We start from the raw sequence: 16396 nt of genomic DNA, 5'->3' as shown, positions 1-16396 counted from the left end.
TTTAAACCATGCAGTATTCCCTGGTTCTGTTCAAATGACTGCCTCTGGATCCATGAAGAGCAGTGGTTCTCAACGTTCCGAATGCCACGACCCTTTAATACGGTTCCTCATGTTGTGGTGGCTCCCCAACCATAAAATTATTTCCTTTGCTGCTTCATAACTGTCACTTTGCTACTGTGATGAATCGGGCGATCCCTGTGAAAGGGTTGTTTGACCCCCAAAGGAGTCGCGACCCACAGGTTGAGAACTGCTGATGTAGAGGTTCCACATGAACACTGTGATGTGTTCTGGCATTTCCACTCTTCTCAATACTATCCGTAGTTTGTTATGGCCCCCCACACAGTCGAATGCCTTTACGTAGTCCTTGTTTCCTTTATAGACCAGGGAATTGTTTGGCTGAAAATTGAGTTACAGAGTGAGTTTAGTACCAGACCTGAAGGATGTTCCACCAATATTGACTTACATATAAGCCTGGTCTCTTTTATTGCTTTGAGTTTCATTTCATATTTTTATCCCACTCTCTCTTGGGCTTTCTAAAGTGCTCCCTTGTACAGTGGTTTTATGAGTAATCTATTCCATGTGCCAAGTGTAGCAGAGGAATAAAAAATGAATCAGCCCAATGAGGAATACACAACAGAATATATAAATTGACAGCATGTAATACCCTCCAACTCATTGCCATCTAGATGATTTTGACTCGTAGTGATCCTTTAGGACAGAGTAGAACTTCCCCTGTGAGTTTCTGAGACGGCGAGTCCCAGGAAACAAAGACTGTAAGCAGGAAGCCCTGGGCATGTTTGGAAAATGGAGAAATGTGAAGAGGCTTAAATCAGGTGTGGAGAGTCATGGGAGAGTGAAAATTGGTGTCTACTAAAGCGGGCCCAGGCTTGTTCAGGAAGGGTCTAGCTCTCATGCCACCAACAGGGAGGAGGTGTCAATGATTTCCCTGGAGAAGATTCATTTTGAAGAGATAGTTTCTGATCTCCCTAAATTGATCTTACAAACGATGTCCATGTACAGGAAAACTGAAAATCCAGTTGAACACCAAGAACAGAAATCTGTTATATTCACACTCCTCTCACTTTCTGCCAACTCCAAGACACTTTCCATCCCAAACTGAGAAATAATTTATATTCAATAAAACTCAGCATTAAAAAATGTACAGTCCAGTGATGTTTTGTACATTCACAAAGCTGTACAATCACCACCACTATCTAATTCAGGAACATTTTTATCACCTCAAAGATAAATAGTCTAGTCACTAGTAATTACTTATATTTCCCCCTTTCCTCATCCACTAACCAAAACCAAACCTAACTCACTGCTATCGGGTTGATTCCAACTTAGCAACCACTAAATCTGCTTCCTGTATCTATGGATTGGCCCTGAAAGGACACTTTTCTTCATACAAACACATATGAAGTAGCTTAAAAAGTTAATGAAAAAATGTAATCAAAATTCCCCACATGCTTTCCGAAGTGTGTGTGTGTTCCTTCTCTCCAAATCAATGAACTTATGTATACAGTTTATTAACTGTGTTGACTCCTGGAAAATGTACCAGGAACACATAAAATTGGTTTGTGGCAGGACCAAAGATGAATTGGGAAAAAAAGGATGTTGGAAGCAGTGAAACTTCTCAGCCATGCCTGCAGTATGGTGTCCGGGAGCCATGGGGGTAAGAATGAGGACACCAGCAGTGTAATGGATGCTGTGATGTGCTTCCCATATCCCTGCTTCATAACCGAGTCACTCATTACTTCAGCTGCACAAGTGTTTGTGGCTGATGGTTCTCAGCTGAGTCCCCTCTGGAAATTGCACTCATCTGAAGAGAGCTCATTAGGCTTGAATCACATTCTTTCTCTGGGGCAGCTCAATCTAATGATTAGTCAAGGGAAGGGGTTGTATAGGCATAGATACCTTTCCCAACTTGGGAAATCCATCAAGGGCCAACCCAGCTCCAGAACTCCATTTAAGGTCAGTTGAAGCCTTTATTGTCACTGGTTTTATGCCCATCTGTTTCCTCCGCCCCAATCTTGCTTCCTCGATCGCCAAAATTCTTCTTCCTGAGAGTATCCCTAATCAACTTCCTGTACGTGGCTCTCTATCCCAGAACCTGTTTTCCAGGGAATCTAGGTCTCTGCCAAACAGTGGGCATAGAAAAGGAATTGTTGTAAGTTGGATGTCTTTGTGGAAATATGGAATGGACAAAGCGTGATGATTGATTTAAGACTTAAAGAGACTAAGCAAAACACACACACCTATATAATTTAGTCACACATATGTACTTTATATATCAAAATATAAAATGTATGTGTCAAATTATACATCCTATATATGTGAAAACACTTTCAGAGGCATGTGCTCCGTATTTGCCTTTATCAGAAACAGTGCCTGCAGTTGAATATCTGAGATGAATTAGATTTGGTCTCTATTAAAAAAAGCCACAGTGTTTGGAGGCAGACAGAGCAAACAGCTATCTTTAATATACTATGGTAAATGATAAGGAAAAGTCATAGGGAAATATTAAGGGAGTGGAGATGACAAGGTTTTATGCTGAGATGATTTGCAAGATGACCGTCATCATGTGACATAGAGAAGGCAGATGAAGGCGATTGAAATTAGAAAATAAATATCTAGGCTAACATGTACGCAGAAAAGTTGGAAATATGGGTTGGAAACTCCAGAGAGTGGTCATATGTAGAACTATGTATTTAGGTGGCATCTATATAGAGATAAAAGGTATACTTTGGGAACAGATGAGATTGTCTAGAGAGATCATATAAGATAGAAACTTGAGAATGATCTATAGCAGTGCTGATTCATGTCTGAATTCAGGTTTCCACTTTCTATGCCAATACTCATGGCAGACATAACTTAGCACAAGGCATCACCAGTAAATCTATTTATCAGTCCTGGTTTCTGCTCAAGGTCTAGGTATAGTGCCCAACTGCAGGCCTTCAAGGGAGAGTGAGAGCATCTCTAGTTAGTTGGCTGAGAGAGAACACTCAGGAAGCAGAAGACATTTTAGGAGAGTGTGGAAGGAAGAAGAATGTTTCAAGACAGAGGAATCAATAACACTTACCAAACGACTGAATACATTGAGGACTGGAAGTGACCATGAGATTTGAATAGGAGGCCAGTAGAAAATGGTTGATAGAAAACGGAGATAATGATGGAAGTGTCAGTAGAGAATGTTGTCCACAAACAGCCTGCCTTGGACTCATCTGAGGCTCTTGATGAACATGCATTCCCAGGATTTACCCTAGAGCCATGAATTCAAGCTTCGAGGGGAGCACTTTACTTATTTAACTTGTGATTGCTAATTGAGTGAAGGTTTTATGTTCAACAATTTAGACACACCCTGCCTCACCACATCCATTGCAATCTTCTCCGTGCAACAGCCACCCATTTCACTTCCTCCTTGTGCCTCCCGTCTTCAAGCCTTCCGCTCTTCCAACCCATCTGAACACCGTTCCTGAGTAAATGTTGCCCTCTTTTAAATTTTTTTAAAGTGTTGCCCTCTTGGTGACAAATGGACGATCAAGCCAAGATATGTGTACTGAGGGATGTGAATAACCTTGTTAGAAGACGTTGTAAAGTTAATTATGGCAGAGGTAGTAGGGTGAAAATGTAATAGCTTATCATTTGGTCTCCCTTTTACTCACTTTAAAGTTGTTTCAGTTTTTAAAAAAAGTGAAAAGGAAGTTCCCATGGATTAAGCCTCTGGTGAATTCCCTCTGACCACAGACCAGGCACGTGAATAGCCTTGCTATCATGCATAGTGCATTGGAAAATGCAGATGCAACGAGGTTAAAATTTAACGCCTTGTCATTTGCTCTCCTTTTGGATCCATTTAAATCTGAGCCATGGTGACTCCATGGTGGTTCCAGAGGGCCACAGTTTGGGGGGTTCTACCAGTCAACAATGAGTACTTTGATCAAAATTGTCTGCATGGCAGAGGTAGGCTAGAAGCTATAGGTAGATGCTTACGGTAGCAGATACTGTTGGCATTCCTTTCACCGCCATTCAGAACACAGTGCTGATTTTATACATAAGGACATAGAGCGCTCTACCTGATAACTTCTTTGGTCACTGGAGCATGCTTGTCCTGCTTGCCAGAAATGCCACCCTCAGTTGACAAGGGATGAAAGACAAGAGTTGGTGGATAAATATCTTGACTTCCTTACTTCCCGACTTTGGGACCTGTTTTATATGGTCTTTCAGAAGCTTCCAATAGGATTGTGCTTGGGTACTCAGAGTATGCTCCTTAATGTGTTGTGTACTCACTTTCTTCCCTTCCCTGTCTCACTTCCCCACTCCCTATTGATGTTCCCAATGCTCACCTTGCATATGAAATACTGATCCCCATAGCCCTGTCTCAGAGTCTACTTTTGAGGTAACACAAACCATCTCATTTCCTCTTCCTGTGCACACACAAACAGTACATATTCCAGTCACTCTTGCTGCTGGGCTAGCCCATGTGACAGAGCTCAGAAACATGGGTAGAAGTGATATACATCATCTTTGGGCCTGACCACAAAATGTGCTGTAAAAACAGATGCAAAGCCAAGCTAGCACATTTCAACGGCATCTTTGGGGCATAGTGGTATTTGATCTGGCCCTGAGAATATTTCTGACCTCTAGTAATCATTCCTCTCAATATTTCCTTTCTGTGGTGATTTTAGAGGCCATATGTTTTAGAGAGCAGCATTCCAAGTTAGAAGTTGCTCGGTTTCCCATCACTGATCTGAGAGGAAGGGACTTCTGAGGATCATCTACAAGCCAAGGAACACTAAGAGACCAAGGAATATCCAGGGCTACCAACAAAGAAGGAATCCACATGGCCATGACTCTGATTTGGACTTTCAACCTCCAGAAAAACCCACTATTTGGGGGGTATTCTGGGAAACTAAGATAACTAGGGATGGCCTTTCTCTCTTCTGCTCCTTTCCAGTCTCAACTCAAAGTCTCCATTCAAACTCCATATCTTCTCCAAAAGTCCTGGCATCCAATTTCACCTTTCCTTTTGCTGGTACTACCTTCAGTAATTGCTGCTTGTTATTACTTCTGTTTTTCTCATGTGTTTGTGAACTAGAAATGACTTAAAGAAGACTCTATGCTGATTTCTCCCTTTGCTCCCTACAGCTTTTTAAAAAACCATTTTGGTGGTGGCTCGTACAACTCTTATCACAATCCATACATACATCCATTGTGTCAAGCACATTTGTACATTTGGTGCCATCATCATTCTCAAAACATTTGCTTTCTACTTGAGCCCTTAGTATCAACTCCTCACTCCCCCCACCTCCACTCTCTCACAAACGCTTGATAATTTATAAATTATGATGTGATAATTATAAATATTTATAAATATATAAATTATAAATATTTATACATTATTATTTTGTCATGTCTTATACTGTCCGACATCTCCCTTCACCCACTATTCTGTTGTCCACCCCCAGGGGCTTATATGTAGATCCTTGTAATCGGTTGCCCCTTTCGACCCCACCCTGCCTCCACCCTCCCGGTATCGCCACTCTCACCACTGGTCCTGAAGGGATCATCTGTCCTGGATTCCCTGTGTTCCCAGTTCCTATCTGTACCAGTGTACATCCTCTGGTCTAGCCAGATTTGTAAAGTAGAATTGGGATCATGATAGTGGGGGGAGGGAGAGGAAGCATTTAGGAACTAGAGGAAAGTTGTATGTTTCATCGTTGCTACCCTGCACCCTGACTGGCTTGTCTCCTCCCCACCATCCTTCTGTAAGAGGATGTCCAGTTTCCTACAGATGGGCTTTGGGTCTCCATTCTGCACTCCCCCTCATTCACAATGATATGAGCTTTTGTTCTTTGATGCTTGATACCTGATCCCTTCGACACCTTGTGATTGCACAGGCTGGTGTGCTTCTTCCGTGTGGGCTTTGTTGCTTCTGAGCTAGATGGTCGCTTGTTTACCTTCAAGCCTTTAAAACCCCAGACGCTATATCTTTTGACAGTCGGGCACCATCAGCTTTCTTCACCACATTTGCTTATGCACCCGCTTTGTCTTCAGTGATCATCTTCGGAAGGTGGGCATCACAGAATGCCAGGTTATTAGAACAAAGTGTTCTTGTGTTGAGGGAGTACTAGAGTAGAGGCTCAATGTCCATCTGATGCCTTAATACTAAACCTATAAATATATGCACATAAATCTATTTCCCCATCATCATATATAAATATATTTACATATGTACATGGATGTATTTGGACCTCTATAAATGTCCTTTGCCTCCTAGTTCTTTCCTCTATTTTCTTTTACTTTCCTCTTGTCCCACTATCATGCTCAGCCTTCATGTGGGTTTCAGTAATTCCTCTTGGTCACATTGCCCTTGATCAAGCCCGACCAGGCATCTTACACCCTACTCGCCACCGATTTTGGATAATTTGTTGTTCCCGTGTCCCTGGGTTTGTTAACACCACTTCCTTTTCCCCACCTCCTCCTCTCCCATGTCTTCCCAAAACTGTGGGTCCCATTGTTTTCTCCTCCAGATTGTTCATCCAGCCTATCTCATCTAGACAGACCTGCAGATATAATAATATGCACAGAAATAAGGCAGAGCAAAACAAAGCAACAAAAGAAAGCAAGCAGCAACAACAAAAGCAATGACAAAAAAAGAGAAAAGCCTGTAAACAGTTCAAGGTCTGTTTGTTGTCCTTCAGGAGTGTTTTCATATCGAGTCTGATGGGCTGTCATGCCTTGGCCCCAGAGTCTATTATTGGTACTCCCTGGGGACTTTGTTGCTGTGCTCCTCTTGCTGTTCTGTTGCACGCCCTTAGTGTATTGCCTCGGTGTGGTGAGGTCAGATCGGGTGCAATTCTTACCTTGTGTCTCCAGTGTTGTCCCCTGTAGGGCTATGGGTCATTGAGGGATGTCGTGTCTCATAGTGGGGCCGGCCATATGGTCCTCCCTGTGCATTGGCTGCTCTGAGCTGGGATACCTTCTCAAGGCTTGCTGGGCCAGGATGTGCTCCACTCTCTCTTCCTCCCCCTTCATTGGGTCCCGTGTGCTCTGATCAGACATGTCCCTTTCCCTGAGCTACAGCTTCAGTGCTGTCCTCTGAAGCAAATTCTTTTGGGGGGAGGGGCAGGTGTCCACATAGTTGGCTCTCTATAGCTTTTAACATGCTAGGGACATAAATATCAAATATACAGATACAGCACTGGAACTTCCAAAACATCCCAAACGAAAACGTCTCTTCATAGCCGATTAAAAAAAAAAAAACAAGACATTTTATTTGGAATTATCTTCAAACAAACTTCAAACTTAAAATTGCATGAGTAAAAAAAATATTAGAACTATTGCCCACATACTCCTTTACACTTACTTCAACCATTTAATCACATTTTAAAATTAAGTACAGGGGTTAGAATTTTAGCACATATTTTAGGAGGAATCCAATCCAATCTATAATATTTACAAATGTTCTGAGACTTTTCCAGGAAAAACTTAGTGTGGAGCTGTAAGAGCTCCCAATAAAATGTTTAAACAAAAAGCCGAAAACGAAACTGTAGTTTGTTTGTGGTTCCTAAGATTAGAGATAGTCTCTCACCTCATCACAATAGAATTATGCAATTCTATTGCTTTAATATTGCTATAGCACTTTTATTGAATCTTTTGCTCAAATTCTAATTCTGTCAGTTGACTTGATATTGCCCATTATAATTTATTCCTTCAGTACTGGATCCAGTGGGGAGTCAACTCTCGCATTTACTTGTGTCGCATAGCCTCCTTTAATCTGGGACAGTTCCATAGCCTAGGACGAGTCTCCAAGAGTACAGTCAATCCTCCCTCCCCCTAAAGGTTTTTTTTCTTTAACAACATCAGAATTAGACGTTTTCCTCCTGGGTGTCGGAAGGCTGTATTATATACTATGGATGTGGCTATGGTGTTTCTGAGTAGGGTCAGCATTCTCAAAGCAGGTCTCTAAATTGGAACCTCCTTCTATTCTCCTTTTGAGTGAGTCCAACTCTGGCAACATCTTTCGTGTTGTTCAGAAACCTTCGTTTTACTTTGTTTACACCGCCTTTCTCCTTAGTCAAGTGGAGTGGGAGTGGAAGAGGAAATTGCAAATCTCTTTCTCCTCTAGCTTCTGCAGGGTTTGCAGGCTGCATGGGGATGAAAAGTCAATAGAGGAAGTGAAAGTGTAAACTGAGAAGTTGAATCAAAGTGGTGGACTGCTGAGTCTCCACTGTGGTGTATCTCTGCTCTGAAGTCAAAGTATTTTCACAGACAGCGTTCACTGGAGTTAAATCAAATCCCTATGATACAGGGAGGGAAGGCATTAGTAATTTCCGTTGTCTATGAATGGAAACAGGGACACTGACAGGTTCAATGGCTTTTCTACTTTGAGTCTGCGAGGCAGCGAGGAATCATGGAAAGAGAACTTATAAAAGTGAATCTGTTTGGGAGATTTGAATCTATTTATTACAGTTGCTGCCAAGTCGTTGTGTAACTCAGCAAGTCACAGCCTCTCTGCTATTAACTAGAAAATGAGCATTTGGATTGGGTTAGATTCTAAGTTCCCTTCTGTGAGTCTCAAACTCTGTGAAGAAGAATTTCAACTTACCTTTCAATGTACAGGTAGGGAGGGCCTACTATGTGCTGAGGAACTCTGGTGGTGCAGTGGTTAAACTCTTGACCGGTAGTCAAAAGATTGGCAATTGGAACCCACCAGCCAACCCATGGGAGCAAGATGTGGCAGTCTGCTTCCGCAAATATGAAAGCCTTGGCAACTCTATGGGGGCAGCTCAACTATAGGGTCCCTGTGAGACGGAATCAGTCCAATGGCAGTGAGTTATTACATGTTGAACACTGGGTTCGATGTTGTAGATAGAACTATGTGTAGCGCTCAGTCCTGTTCTCAAGGATCTGCCCGCTTTGGCAGTGAAGTGGGGCAGGCATGCCACAAAGACTTATGATTCAGGGTAATAAGGACCACAGTCAGAGCAAGTTTAAGGTAGAGTAATGGAACAAAGGAAGAGTTTTCTTTGGGGGAGTGGTATACTTCAAAGATGAAGTGACTGGCTGTGGAAGTGAGTTTTAAAGGTGAGAAGAGAATATTCTGAGCAGAAAGAATGACATGTGCCAGGTGAAAATTCCTTAAACCATGTGGCTCTTTGTGGACTGGAAGGACTTTGGATTTGCTGGACCCCAATATGCCAGAGGGCAAGCGAGGGTAGTGAGATGAGAGTGTGGTTAGGTAGAGGAAAAATCAAGAAGGACCTCTTTGCCAGGCAGAGACGAGGTTGAGACTAAGTAGGAAGAGCGGGGCAGACTAATGGCAAGGAGGTCAAAGAGGAATATGTTACAGAAAATAAAGGACTGATAGATATTGGGGAGAGAAAGGAGCAGGAGAAAAATTGAAACCATATTTAAAGGGAAATATTGAGAAGACTCAACAGCTGGGTGTAGGAAGAGGGAGAAGATGGACTTCCAGGGGTCGGATTTGCGCAATGGACCGGAGCACGGGGCCACTAACTGAAATGGGTAATCTCTAAGGAGGAACAGGTTTGGGGCTATAAAATGAGTTCACAACACGTGGGCCTTGAGAAGCCTAAGTGGGGATTTTCAGTAGGCAGTTATATAAATGGATCTCTCCACATCCTCTCCAGCATTTATTATTATTATTTTAATTTTTCTATGAGTGCTGCTGTGAGGTGGTATGTATTATTGTTTTAATTTGTATTTCTCTTAAGGCTAATGAATGCTAATATGTCTTCATACGGTTGTTGGCTGCCTGGATGTCATCTTTAGTAAACTGTCTATATGTCTTGTGCCCATTTTTGATTGGGTTATTTATGTTTTTCTTATTAAGGTGTGTTGTCTTGCTATCGATTTTGGAAATTAGCATTTTATCTGATGGAAACTTACTAAATATTTTAACTCTTGATGAAATCTTTTAAAAAAATCATTTTATTGGGGGCTTGTACAAATCTTATCACAATTCATACATCCATCCATCGTGTCAAGCACATTTGTACATTTGTTACCATCATCATTCTCAAAACATTTTCTTTGTACTTGAGCCTTTGGTATCAGCTCCTCATTTTTCCCCCTCCCTCATGAACCCTTGATAATTTCTAAAATATTATTTTTTCATGTCTTTCACTGACCAATGTTTCCCTTCACCCACTTTTCTGTTGTCTGTCCCCCAGGGAGGGGGTTATATGTAGATCCTTGTGATTGCTTCCCCCTGTTTCCCCCCACCTTCTTCTTACCCTCCTGGTATGGATACTCTTAATATTGGTCCTGAGGGGGTTATCTGTCCTGGATTCCCTGTGTTTCCAACTCTTATCTGTACCAGTGTACATGCTCTGGTCTAGCCGGATTTGTAAGGTAGAATTTAGGTCATGATAGTGAGGGGTGGGGAAGGAGAGGTAGAATTAAAGAACTAGAGGAAAGTTGTATTTTTCATCAGTGCTATACTGCACCCTGACTGGCTCATCTTCTCCCTGTGATCCTTCTGTAAGGGAATGTCCTGTTGCCTACAGATGGGCTTTGGGTCTCCACTCCGCACTCCTGATACCTGAATCTATCGACACCTCGTGACCACACAGGCTCGTGTGCTTTTTCCATGTAGGCTTTGTGAAATCTTTTGATGTGTGTAAATTTTGGATTTTTAGAAGGCTCCAGTCTTTTATTATGTCTTCGTCATTGTGAATAGTTTTATTATGTTAGATAGTGTATTTATGCCTTGTATTAGGGTCCTTACATTTGTCTCTATTTTTTCATTGATAGTCTTTATGGCTGTGGGGTTTATTCTTAGGTCTTTGAGCCATCTTGAGTTCATTTTTATATTTGGTGTGAGGTATGGGTCCTGTTTCATTCCTTTGCAGGGGAAGATCCAGTTTTTCCAGCACTATTTTTTTTAAAAGCTGTATCATCCCTACTTAATGTTCTTTAGATTTTTATTTAAAAAACCCGGTATCTATAGGTATTTGGTTTTATTTCTAGATGTTCGGTTCTAATTCACTAGTCTTCATGTCTATTGTCACACCAATACCAAGCTGTTTTGTTGGCTGTAGTGATCTAATAGTTTTAAAGTCTTGGCATGAAGTCTTTCTACTTTGTTTTAATTAAATAGTATTTTATTTATCTTGGGTTTATTTCCTTTCTTTATAAAGTTGGTGATTAATTTTTTTCATTTCTTTGAAGAATTTTGTTCGGATTTGGATTTGAATTGTGGTGAACTTGTAGAGTGTTTCTGGTAATATAGACATTTAACAATGTTTAGTATACCTACCCAGGAGCAAGCTAGCTTGTTCCATTTGTGTAAATCTCTAGATCTGGACTCTTTTTTCCCTCCAGTAATTTTATTGGCATAAAATTCACATATAATAAAATTCAATAGTTTACCCACAACAAGGAGAATAATACAATAATCTGCGCAGTTTTAGAACATTTTCTTCATTTTTTTATTAGCTCATTGTTCTTAGTTTCCCATCCCTCCCCCACAGCCTCCCCTGCCATACCCCCAAGGAACCATTACTTCAGATATGATCTCTGTATATTTACCTATCTTGGACTTCATATATAGGAAAAAGCTTTAAAAAAATAAAACTAGAACTAGCAAGAGTAACTATATATATAAGTAACTATATATATATAACAGATAAAACTTTTGTTCTCGGTATAGCATCAATGAAACATACACTTTTCCTCTAGTTCTTTAATGCTTCCCCCCACCCCCACTCCCACTGTCATCACCTCAATTCAACCTTACAAATCTGGCTGGACCAGAGCATGCACACTGGTACAGATAAGAGCTGGAAACACAGGGAATCCAGGACAGATAACCCCCTCAGGACCAATAGTGAGAGTAGCCATACCAGGAGGGTAAGGAGAAGGTTGGGGGAGAAAGGGGGAACCTATCACAATGATCCACATAACCCCCTCCCTGGGGGACGGACAACAGCAAAGTGGGTGAAGGGAGACATCGGTCAGTGTATAACATGGAAAAAATAATATTTTATAGATTATCAAGGGTTCATGATGGAGGGAGGGAGGAGGAGGAAGGGGAAAAATGAGAAGCTTATACCACAGGCTCAGGTAGAAAGAAAATGTTTGATCAGAAGGGATTGACTGCAGGCTTAATCCATGTATGGTCCCTGCAAATGGAATTTGCACTTCCACTGCTCTCCATAACCTTCTATAAACCAATTGTTCACCATTTAAGCTCCAATGATATTCCTTCCTTTAGATTTAGAGTATATTACTTACAATCTTTGGATTACACAGGCTGGTGTGCTTCTTCCGTGTGGACTTAGTTGATGCCTCACGTAGATGACTGCTTGTTTGAAGACAAGCTTTTAAGACCCTGGACACTATTCTTTCTGATCGTCAGGCACAATCTAGCTTCTTCACCACACTTTGCAGCATCCATATCTTCAGTGATCTCTTCATGAGGTTGAGCATCAAGCAGGGCCATGTAATAAGAACAAACTGTTCATAAGTCTGGGGCTTGAATAAAGTACAAGCCCAAAATCCATTCATGCATCTATAGTGTACATATATCACTGGTTCACCTTAGAGACATCATTGCAATTTTTATGTTAGAGAATATTATTAATTATCCCCCTGGGGGATCACTTCCATTGCCATCCAGTCAATGCTGAATGGCCCCTGTGAGTCTCTGAGCCCATACATCTTCACAGGGGTAGAAAGCCTCATCATGCCCCTGCGGAGATGGCTGATGGTTTTGAACTGTTGGCCTTGCAGTTAGGAGCCCAAGTGTAGCCACCATCTAGATTTGGATTCTTATGTACTGGCAGCTTATTCTTGTTGGGTGCCATCAAGTGGACCTGTGATTCATGGCAATTGTATGCATAATGAAATGAAATCCTGCCCAGTCCCATGTCTTCCCTTTAGTAGTTACAAATACGACCATTGAAATCTATAGAGTTTCCATTGATTGACTACTTTCTGTAGTCTGTCTTAAACCGGAAGGTCCTGTGAATCTTGTTCAGCATCATGACAACATACAAACCTCTCCTGATACACAGATAGTGGAGCCTCATGGCCAGGAATGGAACCTGAGTGTTCCACATGGAGAGTGAGAATTCATCCCCTGAATCACCAACACCCCACCCACCACCAAAAAAAGAAACCCCAATTAAAAAAATCCTCAGCCATTGATTCTGATTTATAGTCCCCCTATAGGATAAAATAGAACTACCTCATAGGGTGTCCATGGCTGTAAACCTTTATGGAAGCAGACTGCCACAGTAGTGGGTGGGTTCGAACCACTGACCCTTTCATCAACAATCTAGTGATTTAGCCCGCTGTGCCATCAGAGATCTTCATTGAACCCCTATTGCAAATGATGTTGAAACTTGATTTTTAACAGTGACCTCCACGGTGTAGGCTTGTGAGAATTTGAAATGCGAAAAATTCCGGTGATATTTCTTATAAAAGGAACAGGAAAAGCACGCTTGGTTATGATTAAACCCAGGTGTCAGGAGGAGCCAGTTCCCAGCCAATGTCCTGGCATCTTTACTATCTTTGTTATCATAGTAGTTTGTTGTCAGTTGCTTAATTTTTTTGACCCTTGGCTTCTTCCTCTATAAAACAGAGAAAATCACAACCTTTCCAGTTATCTCACAGACATCACTTGAAAATTAAGTGAGATAGGTTTTCAAGAACACTGCTGTGTGACATGTGGATGAAGTGCCAATAAAACTGTTAAAAATGCTGCAAATGGAAATACATGATATAAATGCTAGTTATGATTGATACACATGGAACCACCCCAAATCCCACCGCCCTGGAGTAGATTCTGACTCAGAGCAATCATAACTCATAACAACCAAATCATATAATCCAAAGCAGCTAAGAAGACTATACAAGACATAGTAGAACTGCCCTCCTTGGGTTTCTAAGGTTATAAATCTTTACAGGAACAGAAAGCCTTATCTTTCTCCCACAGAATGGCTGGTGGGTTTGAACTACTGACCTTGAAGTCCACAGCCCAACATGTAAGCCACTACTCCACCTGGGCTCTTTATGGAACAAACAGACATGCTCAATTCACCAGCATTTTCTAGGCTGTGACCAATGTTGAATGCCCATCAGCACTAAGGATTGTTCTAACTTCCAGTGGCAGAACTGGAAAAAGAAAACCCAAGGGCCTCTGCCTCTGGTCATAGTTGCACTACTCATTGTCTGGGGCTGTCTCACTGACTGAGAACTTACCTTCTCACTGGTTAGTTATTGCCAAGAGGAAGTAAGGGGACGTGGGCATAAAAAGTAGTATTGTGAATCAGAGAATCTGTGAGATCCCCAGGAACTTGGGGTCTGCTGTGTTCACTACATGTCTAATCTGTTGTACCCCCAGTGGGATAGATGTACTTTACCCTTAACTCCTTGTAGAACTTGAGATTCTCATCTCTGGGTGATGAGTAGTGCATGAACTGCAGGAGCACATCCTGTGTGGGAGAAAGACAAGACTGTCTGCGCCAGTAGAGGTTACAATCCTGGATACCCTACTCTGTCCTCCAGGGTCGCTGTGAGTCTGAGTTGCCTTGATGGCAATGGGTTTGGTTTTTCTGTTTTCGGTAAAGCTTGTTGGGACCCAGAAGGATCTCTATAGATCTTGATTCACTGGGCAGCCTCCTTTACTCCCTTCTCCTTTTCTGCCCTCCTTCACAGGACTCACTACAGCACCACAGCCATATATTCAGAATGGAAGAAGACAGTGGAATTCACTGAGCAAGGCAGCATCGGGTCCTCACCAGTGCAAGATGACACAGAGTAGGCTGGGTTCTGGTCTGGGGCAAGAATAGTTGAGATGGACAACTTGAGCTCATGTGGAGGTTTGCTCCCAAAGCAGCGTAATAAGCCATGCAAAGACTCGTTTGTAAGACAAGAATGCAGGATTCTAAGAGGCAGCTCTCTACCACTCTTCCTACTTTTTCTTAGTCTGAAAGTAGTGAGCTAGACCTGAGGCAAGAGGAACCAAGATGTGTGGGTCTGTCATTTTTTAAAATCCAGTCCTGTCAGCATCCAGAAACAACTTACGCAACCAAGTTAGGCAATGATCAGACACTTGCAAACCCATCACCCAGACCTAAAGGCTAGGTCCTGGCCCCTAAATTTTTGGCAGGGGCTTCTTGTCTGTGCCTGCACTGTGGGGCCTAAGAGTTGTCCATCTATGCTTACTCAGGCCTGCAGCACAGAGTTAAGCCCTGTCATGGTCTAACCTATTCTAGAACTGCTTTTCCCTTCCTTTCTTTTTCCTTTCCTCCCTTCCTACCTCTCCTCCCCGTTTTTGAATGAATAGCTGTTTTTCTTTATAACAGTTTTACATTTACAGAAAAATTGAGCAAAGAGTAGGATTCCCATATTAAATCCTTAGAGGCACCATGAGCTAAACATCAGGCTTCTAACCACAAGGTCACCAGTTTGAACCACCAGATGCTCCATGGGAGAAAAATGAGGCTTTCTGCTCTTGAAAAGATTGCCATCCTCAGAAAACCACAGCGACAGTTTTACTCTATCCATAGGGTTGCTATGAGTCAGCATTGACTCATGACAGTGTTACCTTCATACCTCTGCAGCACTGTCAAGCGGGTTCTCACTCAGAGTACTCTTTTCCTTATAGGATTTCCAGGGCTGTAAATCTTTATGGAGACAGAATATCACATCTTTCTCCTGCACAGTTTCCCTGATTTTCTGGATTTAAAAACATAATGCTGAATGAAAAAAACAACCATAATGAGATATATAACATAGTACCATCTACATAGATCAGCAATACAAGCATACAAAACAATGCACAATTTTTTAGATAAAATTATCTTTAAAAAAGCTACATGTTAAATATATAGCATGCATATGGGAATGAAAAGAGAGGAATAGAGGTGTTTAAAATTAGATAAAATTTAAGTTTTAAAATTAAATTAGTTAAAAAATAATTTTATAAAATATAATGTAATTTTAATTAAAATAAAAAATTAAAAATAGCCTTAAAATTAAAATATTAAAAATTTGGTAAAATATTAGTTAAAATATTAACGGGGTTAAAAATTAGGTAAAATATGCTTAGTTACCCTTATTATTAACAACTTACAGACATATGAAACATTTACTAAAATTAATGAGCTGGTATTGGTAGATTATTATTCATTGAAGTCTATACTTTATTCCACTAGTCTGTCAGTTTGTTGTACTCTGGGAACTTGTGTGTTGCCGTGATTCTGGAAGCATGACTAAATGGTGCCTAATCCAAACCAAAGTATTTTTTCAGTTGCCTTATATGCTCATGAAAGCTGGCCGAGGGATAAGGAAGACCAGAGAAGAATTGATGTGTTTGGAGTGTGGGGTTGGCAAAGAATAGTGAAAGTACTATGGACCGCCA

The sequence above is a fragment of the Echinops telfairi genome, unplaced genomic scaffold (assembly GCF_000313985.2).
Source record: "Echinops telfairi isolate 266 unplaced genomic scaffold, ASM31398v2 ScPeMD7_53;HRSCAF=182, whole genome shotgun sequence".
In the NCBI taxonomy this organism is placed as follows: Eukaryota; Metazoa; Chordata; class Mammalia; order Afrosoricida; family Tenrecidae; genus Echinops; species Echinops telfairi.
This window is presented reverse-complemented; position numbering follows the sequence as displayed.